We start from the raw sequence: 12,865 nt of genomic DNA, 5'->3' as shown, positions 1-12,865 counted from the left end.
AAGAAACCTTCGCCAGGGGGCCCTGCTGCTACCTCTTGAGCACTGTGTTGGATTTCCCCAAAGAGGAGAGGATGATGCAGCAAAGTAGCGTAAGTATTTCCCTCAGTTTTTGAGAACCAAGGTATCAATCTAGTAGGAGGCCACGCACAAGTCCCTCGTACCTACACAAAAACAATAGCTCAACGCAACCAACGAGCTTAGGGGTTGTCAATCCCTTCACGGTCACTTACGAAAGTGAGATCTAATAGAGATGATAAATATATTTTTGGTATTTTTGGTATAGAGATGCAAAGTAAAAAGTAAAAGCAAAGCAATAATAAAGTGATGGAGATTGATATGGTGAGAAAGAGACCCGGGGGCCATAGGTTTCACTACTGACTTCTCTCAAGAGCATAAGTATTCTACGGTGGGTGAACAAATTACTATTGAGCAATTGACATAATTGAGCATAGTTATGAGAATATCTAGGTATGATCATGTATATAGGCATCACGTCCGAGGCAAGTAGACCAAAACGATTCTGCATCTACTACTATTACTCCACTCATCGACCGCTATCCAGCATGCATCTAAAGTATTAAGTTAAAAACAGAGTAACGCCTTAAGCAAGATGACATGCTGTAGAGGGATAATTTCATGCAATATGATAAAAAAACCATCTTGTTATCCTTGATGGCAACGATACAATACGTGCCTTGCTGCCCCTTCTGTCACTGGGAAAGGACACCGCAAGATCGAACCCAAAGCTAAGCACTTCTCCCATGGCAAGAACAACCAATCTAGTAGGCCAAACCAAACTAATAATTCGAAGAGACTTGCAAAGATAACCAATCATACATAAAAGAATTCAGAGAAGATTCAAATATTATTCATAGATAGACTTGATCATAAACCCACAATTCATCGGTCTCAACAAACACACCGCAAAAAGAAGATTACATCGATTAGATCTCCACGAGAGAGGGGAGAACATTGTATTGAGATCAAAAAAGAGAGAAGAAGCTATCTAGCTACTAGCTATGGACCCGTAGGTCGGAAGTAAACTACTCACACTTCATCGGAGAGGCTTGGATGATGATGTAGAAGCCCTCCGTGATCGATGCCCCCTCCGACGGAGCTCCGGAACAGGCCCCAAGATGGGATCTCGTGGATATAGAAAGTTGCGGCGGTGGAATTAGGTTTTTGGCTCTGTATCTAATCGTTTGGGGGTACGTGGATATATATAGGAGGAAGAAGTACGCCGGTGGAGCTTCGAGGGGCCCACGAGGCAGGGGGCGCGCCCTAGGAGGCGCGCCCTCCACCCTCGTGACCGCCTCGTGGCTTTCTTGACGGAGGGTCCAAGTCTCCTGGATCTTATCTGATGAGAAAATCACGTTTCCGAAGGTTTCATTCCGTTTGGACTCCGTTTGATATTCCTTTTCTTCGAAACCCTAAAACAGGCAAAAAACAGCAATTCTGGGCTGGGCCTCCGGTTAATAGGTTAGTCCCAAAAATAATATAAAAGTGGATAATAAAGCCCAATAATGTCCAAAACAGTAGATAATATAGCATGGAGCAATCAAAAATTATAGATACGTTGGAGACATATCAAGCATCCCCAAGCTTAATTCCTGCTCGTCCTCGAGTAGGTAAATGATAAAAACAGAATTTTTGATGCGGAGTGCCACTTGGCATAATTTCAATGTAAATCTTCTTAATTGTGGTATGAATATTCAAATCCCAAAGATTCAAGACAAAAGTTCATGTTGACATAAAAATAATAATATTTCAAGCATACTAACAAAGCAATTATGTCTTCTCAAAATAACATGGCCAAAGAAAGCTATCACTACAAAATCATATAGTCTGGCTATGCTCTATATTCACCACACAAAGTATTTAAATCATGCACAACCCTGATGACAAGCCAAGAAATTGTTTCATACTTTTGACATTTTCAAAACTTTTTCGATCTTCACGCAATACATGACCGTGAGCCATGGATATAGCACTATATGTGGAATAGAATGGTGGTTGTGGAGAAGACAAAAAGAGGGGAAGATAGTCTCACATCAACTAGGCGTATCAACGGGCTATGGAGATGCCCATCAATAGATATCAATGTGAGTGAGTAGGGATTGCCATGCAACGGATGCACTAGAGCTATAAGTATATGAAAGCTCAACAAAAGAAACTAAGTGGGTGTGCATCCAACTCACTTTCTCACGTAGACCTAGGGCATTTTGAGGAAGCCCATCATTGGAATATACAAGACAAGTTCTATAATGAAAAATTCCCACTAGTATATGAAAGTGACAGAATGAGAGACTCTCTACAATGAAGATCATGGTGCTACTTTGAAGCACAAGTGTGGTAAAAGGATAGTAACATTGTCCCTTCTCTCTTTTTCTCTCATTTTTTGTTTGGGCCTTCTCTTTTTTATGGCCTCTTTTTTTCGTCCGGGGTCTAATCCCGACTTGTGGGGGAATCATAGTCTCCATCATCCTTTCCTCACTTGGGACAATGCTCTAAAATGATGATCATCACACTTTTTTTTTCTTACAACTCAACAATTACAACTCAATACTTAGAACAAAAAATGACTCTATATGAATGCCTCCGGCGGTGTACCGGGATATGCAATGAATCAAGAGTGACATGTATGAAAGAATTATGAACGGTGGCTTTGCCACAAATACAATGTCAACTACATGATCATGCTAGCAATATGACAATGATGGAGTGTGTCATAATGAACAAAACAGTGGAAAGTTGCATGGCAATATATCTCGGAATGGCTATGGAAATGCCATGATAGGTAGGTATGGTGGTTGTTTTGAGGAAGGTATTTGGTGGGTGTATGATACCGGCGAAAAGTGCGCGGTATTAGAGAGGCTAGCAAAGGTGGAAGGAAGGAAAGTGCGTATAATCCATGGACTCAACATTAGTCATAAAGAACTGATATACTTTTTGCAAAAATCTAGAAGTTATCAAAGCAAAGTATTACGCGCATGCTCCTAGGGGGATATATTGGTAGGAAAAGACCATCGCTCATCCCCGACCGCCACTCATAAGGAAGACAATCAATAAATAAATCATGCTCCGACTTCATCACATAACGGTTCACCATACGTGCATGCTACGGGAATCACAAACTTTAACACAAGCATTTCTCAAGTTCACAACTACTCAACTAGCATGACTTTAATATCACCATCCTCATATCTCAAAACAATTATCAAGCATCAATTTTTTCTTAGTATTCAACGCACTCAAAAGAAAGTTTTACAAATCTTGAATACCAAGCATATTATTATTAAGCAAATTACCATGCTATTAAGACTCTCAAAATAATCTAAGTGAAGCATGAGAGATCAATAGTTTCTATAAAACAAATCCACCACCGTGCTCTAAAATGATATAAGTGAAGCACTAGAGCAAAATTACATAACTCAAAAGATATAAGTGAAGCACATTGAGTATTCTATCAAATTCCAAATTATGTATGGATCTCTCAAAAGGTGTGTACAGCAAGGATGATTGTGGTAAACTAACAAGCAAAGACTCAAATCATAAAAGACGCTCCAAGCAAAACACATATCATGTGGTGAATAAAAATATAGCTCCAAGTAAAGTTACCGATAGAAGTAGACGAAAGAGGGGATGCCTTCCGGGGCATCCCCAAGCTTTGGCTTTTAGGTGTGTTTATATTATCTTGGGGGTGCCAGGGGCATCCCCAAGCTTAGGATCTTTCCACTCCTTGTTCCATAATCCATCAAATCTTTACCCAAAACTTGAAAACTTCACAACACAAAACTTAAAGTAGAAAACTCGCCAGCTCCGTTAGCGAAAGGAAACAAAAGACCACTTCAAGGTACTGTAATGAAATCATTCTTTATTTATATGGTTGTTATACCTACTGTATTACAACTTCTATATGGATTATAAACTAATTTACTAGCCATAGATTCATCAAAATAAGCAAACAACACACGAAAAACAGAATCTGTCAAAAACAGAACAGTCTGTAGTAATCTGTAGCTAGCGCAAGATCTGGAACCGCAAAAATTCTAAAATAAATTGATGGACGTGAGGACTTTATCTTTTAATCATATGAAAAAATAATTAACTAAATATCACTCTCCAAATAAAAATGACAGCAGTTCTCGTGAGTGCTAAAGTTTCTGTTTTTTACAGCAAGTTCAACAAAACTTTCCCCAAGTCTTCCCAACGGTTCTACTTGGCACAAACACTAATTAAACACAAAAAACACAACAAAAACAGAGGCTAAATAATTTATTTATTACTAAACAGGAGCAAAAAGCAAGGAATAAAAATAAAATGGGTTGCCTCCCAACAAGCGCTATCATTTAACGCCCTTAGCTAGGCATAACAAGCAAGAATAGATCTAGGTATTGCCATCTTTGGTAGGCAATCCATAAGTGGCTCTCATGATAGATTCATATGATAATTTTGTTTTCTTTCTAGGGAAGTGTTCCATGCCCTTTTTTTTAATGGAAATTGAAATCTAATATTCCCTTCCTTCATATGAATAATTGCACCAACCGTTCTAAGGAAAGGTCTACCGAGAATAATAGGACAAGAAGGATTGCAATCTATATCAAGAAAGATAAAATCTATGGGCACATAATTCCTATTTTCAACAATAAGAACATTATTAATTCTTCCCATAGGTTTCTTAATAGTGGAATCCGCAAGATGCAAGTTTAGAGAGCAATCATCAAAATTACGGAAATCTAGCAAATCACACAAAGTTTTGGGAATAGTAGAGACACTAGCACCCAAATCACATAAAGCATAAAACTCATGATTTTTCATTTTAATTTTAATAGTTGGTTCCCACTCATCATAAAGTTGTCAAGGGATAGAAACTTCCAATTCAAGTTTTTCTTCATAAGATTACATCAAGGCATCAACGATATGTTTAGTAAATGCTTTATTTTGACTATAAGCATGAGGAGATTTTAGCACAGATTGCAACAAGGAAATACAATCAATCAAAGAGCAATTTTCATAGTTAAATTCCTTGAAATCCATAATAGTGGGTTTAGCAATATCTAGGGTTTTAATTTCTTCAATCCCACTTTTATCAAATTTAGCATCAACATCAAAAGATTTAGAATTATTGGAACGCCTTCTAGGTAAAGGTGGATCATATTCAGTCCCATCATTATCAAGATTCATATTGCAAAACAATGATTTAATAGGGGACACATCAATAACTTTCAGATCATCATTATTTTCATAGCAACTAGAAGAACACACTTTTATAAAGGCATCTTTGTTAGCATGCATCCTAGCGGTTCTTTCTTTGCACTCGTCAATGTAAATTCTCATGGCTTTGAGAGACTCATTAATATCATGCTTAGGTGGAATAGATCTAAGTTTCGAAGAATCAACATCAAGAGCAATTTTATCAATGTTCCTAGTCAAATCATCAATCTTAAGCAATTTTTCTTCAATCATAGCATTAAAATTCTTTTGCGAAGAAATAAATTCTTTAATATTAGATTCAAAAACAGAGGGAATCTTATTATAATTTCCATAAGAATTGTTGTAGGAATTATCACAATTATTAGAGGGATTACTAGGATAAGGCCTAGGGTTGAAATTTCCTCTATACGCGTTATTACCAAAATTGTTCCTACCAACAAAATTCACATCCATAGATCCATTATTATTCTCAATCATAGTATACAAGGGCACATCATTAGGATAATAAGAAACACTCTTATTAGCAAATAATTTCATAAATTCATCCATCTTTCCACTCAAAACATTAATTTTGTTCTATCGCATGCACCTTTTCAGTAGATCTTTCAGTACGCCATTGAGAATAATTAACCATAATATTATCTAGGAGTTTAGTAGCTTCTCCTAAAGTGATTTCCATAAAAGTTCCTCCCGCGGCCGAATCTAAAAGATTTCTAGAAGCAAAATTCAATCCAGCATAAAAAATTTGTATAATCATCCACAAGTTCAAACCATGAGTAGGGCAATTACGTATCATTAATTTCATTCTCTCCCAAGCTTGTGCAACATGTTAATGATCAAGTTGCTTAAAGTTCATAATATCGTTGCTAAGAGAGATGATCTTTGCACTTGTTCCATGAATCAATACTATTTTTAGGCAAAGATGAAAACCAAGCTTTAGCACGATCTCTAAGCGAAAAAGGAAATAGCTTCACTTTAACAATATCATTATCGACATATTTCTTCTTTTGCATGTCACACAAATCAACGAAGCTATTAATATGGGTAGCGGCATCTTCACTAGGAAGGCCGGAGAACGGATCTTTCATGACAAGATTCAACAAATCAGTATTAATTTAACAAGATTCAACATCGGTAAGAGGAGCCATCGGAGTGCTAAGGAAATCATTATTGTTGGTATTGGTGAAGTCACACAATTTAGTATTATCTTGAGCCATCGTGACAAACAAGCAATCCAACACACAAGCAAACAAAAAGCAGACGGGAAAAAGAGGCAAATAGAGAAAGAGAGGGAGGATAGAGAGAGAGAGGGCGAATAAAACGGCAAGGGTGAATTGGGGGGGAGAGGAAAACAAGAGGCAAATGACAAATAATGTAATGCGGGAGATAAGGATTGTGATGGGTACTTGGTATGTTGACTTTTGCGCAGACTCCCTGGCAACGGCGCTAGAAATTCTTCTTGCTACCTCGTGAGCACTGCTTTGGATTTCCCCGAAGAGGAGAGGATGATGCAGCAAAGTAGCGTAAGTATTTCCCTTAGTTTTTGAGAACCAAGGTATCAATCCCGTAGGAGGCCACACACAAGTCCCTCGTACCTACACAAAAACAATAGCTCAACAAACCAACACGCTTAGGGGTTGTCAATCCCTTCACGGTCACTTACGAAAGTGAGATCTGATAGAGATGATAAATAATATTTTTGGTATTTTTGGTATAGAGATGCAAAGTAAAAAGTAAAAGCAAAGAAATAATAAAGTGATGGAGATTGATATGATGAGAAAGAGACCCGGGGGCCATAGGTTTCACTAGTGGCTTCTCTCAAGAGCATAAGTATTCTACGGTGGGTGAACAAATTATTGTTGAGCAATTGACAGAATTGAGCATAGTTATGAGAATATCTAGGTATGATCATGTATATAGGCATCACGTCCGAGACAAGTAGACCGAAACGATTCTGCATCTACTACTATTACTCCACTCATCGACCGCTATCCAGCATGCATCTAGAGTATTAAGTAAAAAATAGAGTAACGCCTTAAGCAAGATGACATGATGTAGAGGGATAATTTCACGCAATATGATAAAAAAACATCTTGTTATCCTTGATGGCAACGATACAATACATGCCTTGCTGCCCCTTCTGTCACCGGGAAAGGACACCGCAAGATCAAACCCAAAGCTAAGCACTTTTCCCATGGCAAGAACAACCAATCTAGTAAGCCAAACCAAACTGATAATTCGAAGAGACTTGCAAAGATAACCAATCATACATAAAAGAATTCAGAGAAGATTCAAATATTATTCATAGATAGACTTGATCATAAACCCACAATTCATTGGTCTCAACAAACACACCGCAAAAAGAAGATTACATCGAATAGATCTCCACGAGATAGGGGAGAACATTGTATTGAGATCCAAAAAGAGATAAGAAGCCATCTAGCTACTTGCTATGGACCCGTAGGTCTGAAGTAAACTACTCACACTTCATCGGAGAGGCTTGCATGATGATGTAGAAGCCCTCTGTGATCGATGCCCCCTCCGGTGGAGCTCCAGAACAGGCCCCAAGATGGGATCTCGTGGATACAGAAAGTTGCGGCGATGGAATTAGGTTTTTGGCTCCGTATCTGATCGTTTGGGGGTACGTGGATATATATAGGAGGAATAAGTACGTCGGTGGAGCTTCGGGGGGCCCGCGAGGCAGGGGGCGCGCCCTAGGGGGGCGCCCTCCACCCTCGTGACCACCTCGTGGCTTTCTTGACGGAGGGTCCAAGTCTCCCGGATCTTATTTGATGAGAAAATCACGTTTCCGAAGGTTTCATTCCGTTTGGACTCCGTTGATATTCCTTTTCTTCGAAACCCTAAAACAGGCAAAAAACAACAATTCTGGGTTGGGCCTCCGGTTAATAGGTTAGTCCCAAAAATAATATAAAAGTGGATAATAAAGCCTAATAATGTCCAAAACAGTAGATAATATAGCATGGAGCAATAAAAAATTATAGATATGTTGGAGACTTATCACCTGCCCCGGGGGGCGTCCTTACCGCAAAGTGCCCGCAAGGGGGCCAGCCCTCCATCGAGGTATAAGTGAAGAAGAGTACTTTTGGTAAATATATCCTACTTTATCTCCGAGGACAATAACCGAGACATATATCTTGTAGTCTGGCTCATAGCCCTTCTCGACAGAGTTCCTCTTCGGGGGATCTTCTTCCGGAGATGATGAAGAGCGAAACACCCCCCTGTCTCCCCACCTCCTGGGGCGGACGACCCTGATGTGTCATCACGGAGGATTTCTCCTGATCCGCCAAGGCCAGAAGGTAACCCTTCGGCCACCCGAAGTCCGGAGTATTCGGCTCCTAAGGAGAGCAACATAAAGAGTTTGGGATTGTCCGGTGCACAACCGGACGCACTGATGGGTCTTTTGGAGCAAGTGGCTATCTCAGAGGCGCATCGTACTTTAATGGGTACGGTGGTTGAGAGTATTTCATCCGCCAAAAGTGGGTTGCATGAGACTTTTACGAGCCTGCTAAGAGGCTTTGAGGTATGCAAAGTAATATATAATTTTTTTGACGGTACCGCACACGCTAGGTGTGCTCTATACAGATAGTAGCCCATGAGACTCTGGTTGCCGTCCAGAGGCGGCAAACAGAGGATCATAGTTCTAGGTAATGATCGCGCTGTTTTCATGTGCACGTGGCTGAGGGTTCGGTGGCTGGCCGTATTGCTAAGTTTGTCGGACTGAGGCGGCAACTTGACGCGGCAGATGCCGACATCGCACTTGTGAACAAGCGGCTTGACAAGGTGATACGTCCATTTTGCATCATGCTTTTATATCAATATTTATTGCATTATGGGCTGTTATTACACATTATGTCACAATACTTATGCCTATTCTCTCTTATTTTACAAGGTTTACATAAAGAGGGAGAATGCCGGCAGCTGGGATTCTGGCTGTAAAAGGAGCAAATATTAGAGACCTATTTTGCACGGCTCCAAAAGTCCTGAAACATCACGGATGATGTTTCCCAAATATATAAAAAACATTGAGCGCAAGAACTTCACCAGGGGGCCACACCCTGCCCAGGAGGGTGGGGGCGCGCCCTACCCCCCTAGGCGCGCCCCCCTACCTCGTGGGCCCCCTGGTGGCCCTCCGGTGACCATCTTCTGCTATATGGACTCTTTGGATGGGAAAAATCATAAGCCATCTTCTCGGACGAAACTCCGCCACCACGAGGCGGAACCTTGCCGGAGCCAATCTAGGGTTCTGGCGGGGCTGTTCTCCCGGGGAAACTTCCCTCCCGGAGGGGGAAATCATCGCCATCGTCATCACCAACACTCCTCTCATCGGGAGAGGCAATCTCCATCAACATCTTCATCAGCACCATCTCATCTCAAAACCCTAGTTCATCTCTTGTATCCAATTCTTGTCTCCAAGTCCGGGATTGGTGCTAGTAGGTTGCTAGTAGTGTTAATTACTCCTTGTAGTTGATGCTAGTTGGTTTAATTGGTGGAAGATCATATGTTCAGATCCTATATGCATATTAATTCCCCTCTGATTATGAACGTGTTTATGCTTTGTGAGTAGTTACTTTTGTTCCTGTGGACATGGGAGAAGTCTTGCTATTAGTAGTCATGTGAATTTGGTATTCGTTCGATATTTTGATGAGATGTATGTTGTCTCTCCTCTACTGGTGTTATGTGAACGTCGACTACATGATACTTCACCATTGTTTGGGCCTAGAGGAAGGCATTGGGAAGTAATAAGTAGATGATGGGTTGCTAGAGTGACAGAAGCTTAAACCCTAGTTTATGCGTTGCTTCGTAAGGGGCTGATTTGGGTCCATATGTTTCATTCTATGGTTAGGTTTACCTTAATACTTTTGTTGTATTTGCGGATGCTTGCAATAGAGGTTAATCATAAGTGGGATGTTTGTCCAAGTAAGGGCAGCACCCAAGCACCGGTCCACCCACATACCAAATTATCAAAGTACCGAACGCGAATCATATGAGCGTGATGAAAACTAGCTTGACGATATTCCCATGTGTCCTCGGGAGCGCTTTACATCATATAAGAGTTTGTCCAGGCTTGTCCTTTGCTACAAAAAGGATTGGGCCACCTTGTTGCACCTTATTTACTTTTGTTACTTGTTGCTCGTTACAATTATCTTATCACAAAACTATCTGTTACCACTTATTTCAGTACTTGCAGAGAATACCTTGCTGGAAACCGCTTATCATTTCCTTCTGCTCCTCGCTGGATTCGACACTCTTACTTATCGAAAGGACTATGATAGATCCCCTATACTTGTGGGTCATCACGAGGCACAGGGTATGTATTTTCGGGTGGTCAACAAATATTAAGAGGAGCATGATGCTAGTATCTATAATATGTTGTGACTGTAGATGGAGCAACCGCTGTGGAGACCCTTCGGGCAGAACTTGCCCAAGCCAAGGAACAAGCCAGGAGAAGTGATGCGGCCGCCCTAAAGGCGGCCGTAGACTTAAGAGCCGAACATGCTGCTCGTGGCCAGAGCGAAGATAAAATAGCCAAGATGGCTGTTGAGCTGAAAGATGCCCCCGACAGATATGAGCTTCTTAAGAAGGAAAGCCAAGCGAAAGTGGCTGACCTGAAGAAAGCCGTGGAAGCAGCCAAGGAAACCCGCTCTCAAATCAGAGCGGCGAAGGAGGATCTCCGTCAAGCCGGAGATATCACGGCTGGGAAGCCCTTTTTGTTGCGGACGAAGTTCGGAGATCCGAAGTATGCCCATTTGGATCAATTATGGAGGGCTGCAGACACGTACTTGGACTTGGCAATGAGTGCTGCTGATGCGACTGAGTTTTTCAAAGATCAGAAAGATCATGAAGTGGAAAGATTATTCTGGTCGCAGTTCAGTGCTCCAACGCGTCAGCTGCTGTTAAATGATCAAATGCCCGAGTGGGCCGAGCTCCATAGGTTGTCCGGACTTGCCATGAGGTCTGTCATGGATCATCTTTGGCCGAAGGGACCAAGGCAGAATAGTTATTTTGGTTTAGTGCAATGATTCCTTGGTGCTGTGCCGCATATCGACGCTGCAAAGAGGTCGGCGTGCATAGAGGGTGCGTGGATGGCTCTTGCCTGTGTTAAGACATACTGGGCAGAGATGGAGGCCACCGCCATTGCAACCCGGGATCCGGCCATAGGCTAGGTCTTGGCTGAGCACTATTTTGAAGAAGTCCTAGAAGGCGCTCGTTTAATAGAGGCTTAGTGCTCGAAGAGTATCATGTTTGAGTGACGTTTATCCCAATTGTAAAAACAATGCTATTTGGATTATAAAGGCTATATTTATACTTTTGCATGAAATTATTATGGTGCCTCCTGTGCAGCCGTTTATGTATGTATATAACCTGAAAGTTTGCAGTTGTCGGCTTCAGCCCCCACGCACATAATGTGGGGGTGTTTGGAAAAGCGCGTATTCACACTTAACCCAACGTCTTGGTCCATTAAGGAGGTGATAGCGCGACGAACAAGGAAATCGGACTATATAGCTTTAACACTTTCTCTTAGCCATAGGAGTTTGACGATGGGGCTACTATATAGCCCCTCGTACTTCCGCGCTCAGCCGAGTACGGTGTGCATACATACATGACCGGGAAACCGGTCCTTCGTTAATGTGATAAATCACGAAGATTCCGCTGAGTCATCGAGTGGTTGACCAGTCTCACGCTTTATCATGATAGTAAGTTTTCGGCTTTCTCTACTGAGGTGCTCATGTAGATGAACCAGGGCACAATCACAGTAGTTCTCCCGGTGCCACCTTAGCCGATAGAGCGAAACGTAAGGTAGCAAAACATGGGAGCCGGGCAAACCCAACTATTGACCAAAGACATGATTCGGAGCTGATGCATATAAGACCAAACTCGCGACGTCGAACACTCCCTAAGGTATTCGGACTTTACAACATATACTGGGCTGAGTAACGCCCTCGATAATGAGCCCTGATTTTCCAGGTACTTGCATTAGTCTGACGTGATGAAATGCCAATAACGCCAGCATCCCTTTCGGATGTGTTGAGTATCCGGAGGGAGTGAAGCAATAAGAGACAGTAAAAAAGATTTACACAGGGTCTTAATCTAAAAAGAAGCCTTTGAGCGGGGCCCTGCTGCACGTCTGCGCCTGTGTCTCCGCTGTGCCATATTCTAGAAGGGTGTAGCATGATGATCATCTGTAAAAGAGAAAAATGCAGGTGAAAGTCTTCGTGCGAAAAATTGGTTATTCTTAATGAACCATTAAAATGCAATCTAAATAGGGTCAAGCCGAACTGTAGCCCTTTTTACATGCAGGAAGCCCCTAGCACCACCTATGGGGGTATATCCATCGACCCAATCTCAAGTTTATCTGAGCTGCTACAGCTAGTGGTGCGCCGGACTCGTCTAACCGTGTCCGCGGTCTTGATGACCAATCATTTCTTCTGGTTGGAGAGGCCGTTCAATGATTGGCTGCTAGAGCCGCCACATATTCCTCCGTACGAGAGGAGCATGATACGTCTCCAACGTATCTATAATTTTTGATTGCTCCATGCTATATTATCTTCAATTTTGGACATTATTGGCCTTTATTATCCACTTTTATATTATTTTTGGGACTAACCTACTAACCGGAGGCCCAGCCCAG

This window comes from Triticum aestivum, chromosome 1A (genome assembly GCF_018294505.1).
Source record: "Triticum aestivum cultivar Chinese Spring chromosome 1A, IWGSC CS RefSeq v2.1, whole genome shotgun sequence".
Taxonomy (NCBI): domain Eukaryota; kingdom Viridiplantae; phylum Streptophyta; class Magnoliopsida; order Poales; family Poaceae; genus Triticum; species Triticum aestivum.
Note: the sequence above shows the minus strand (reverse complement) of the source record.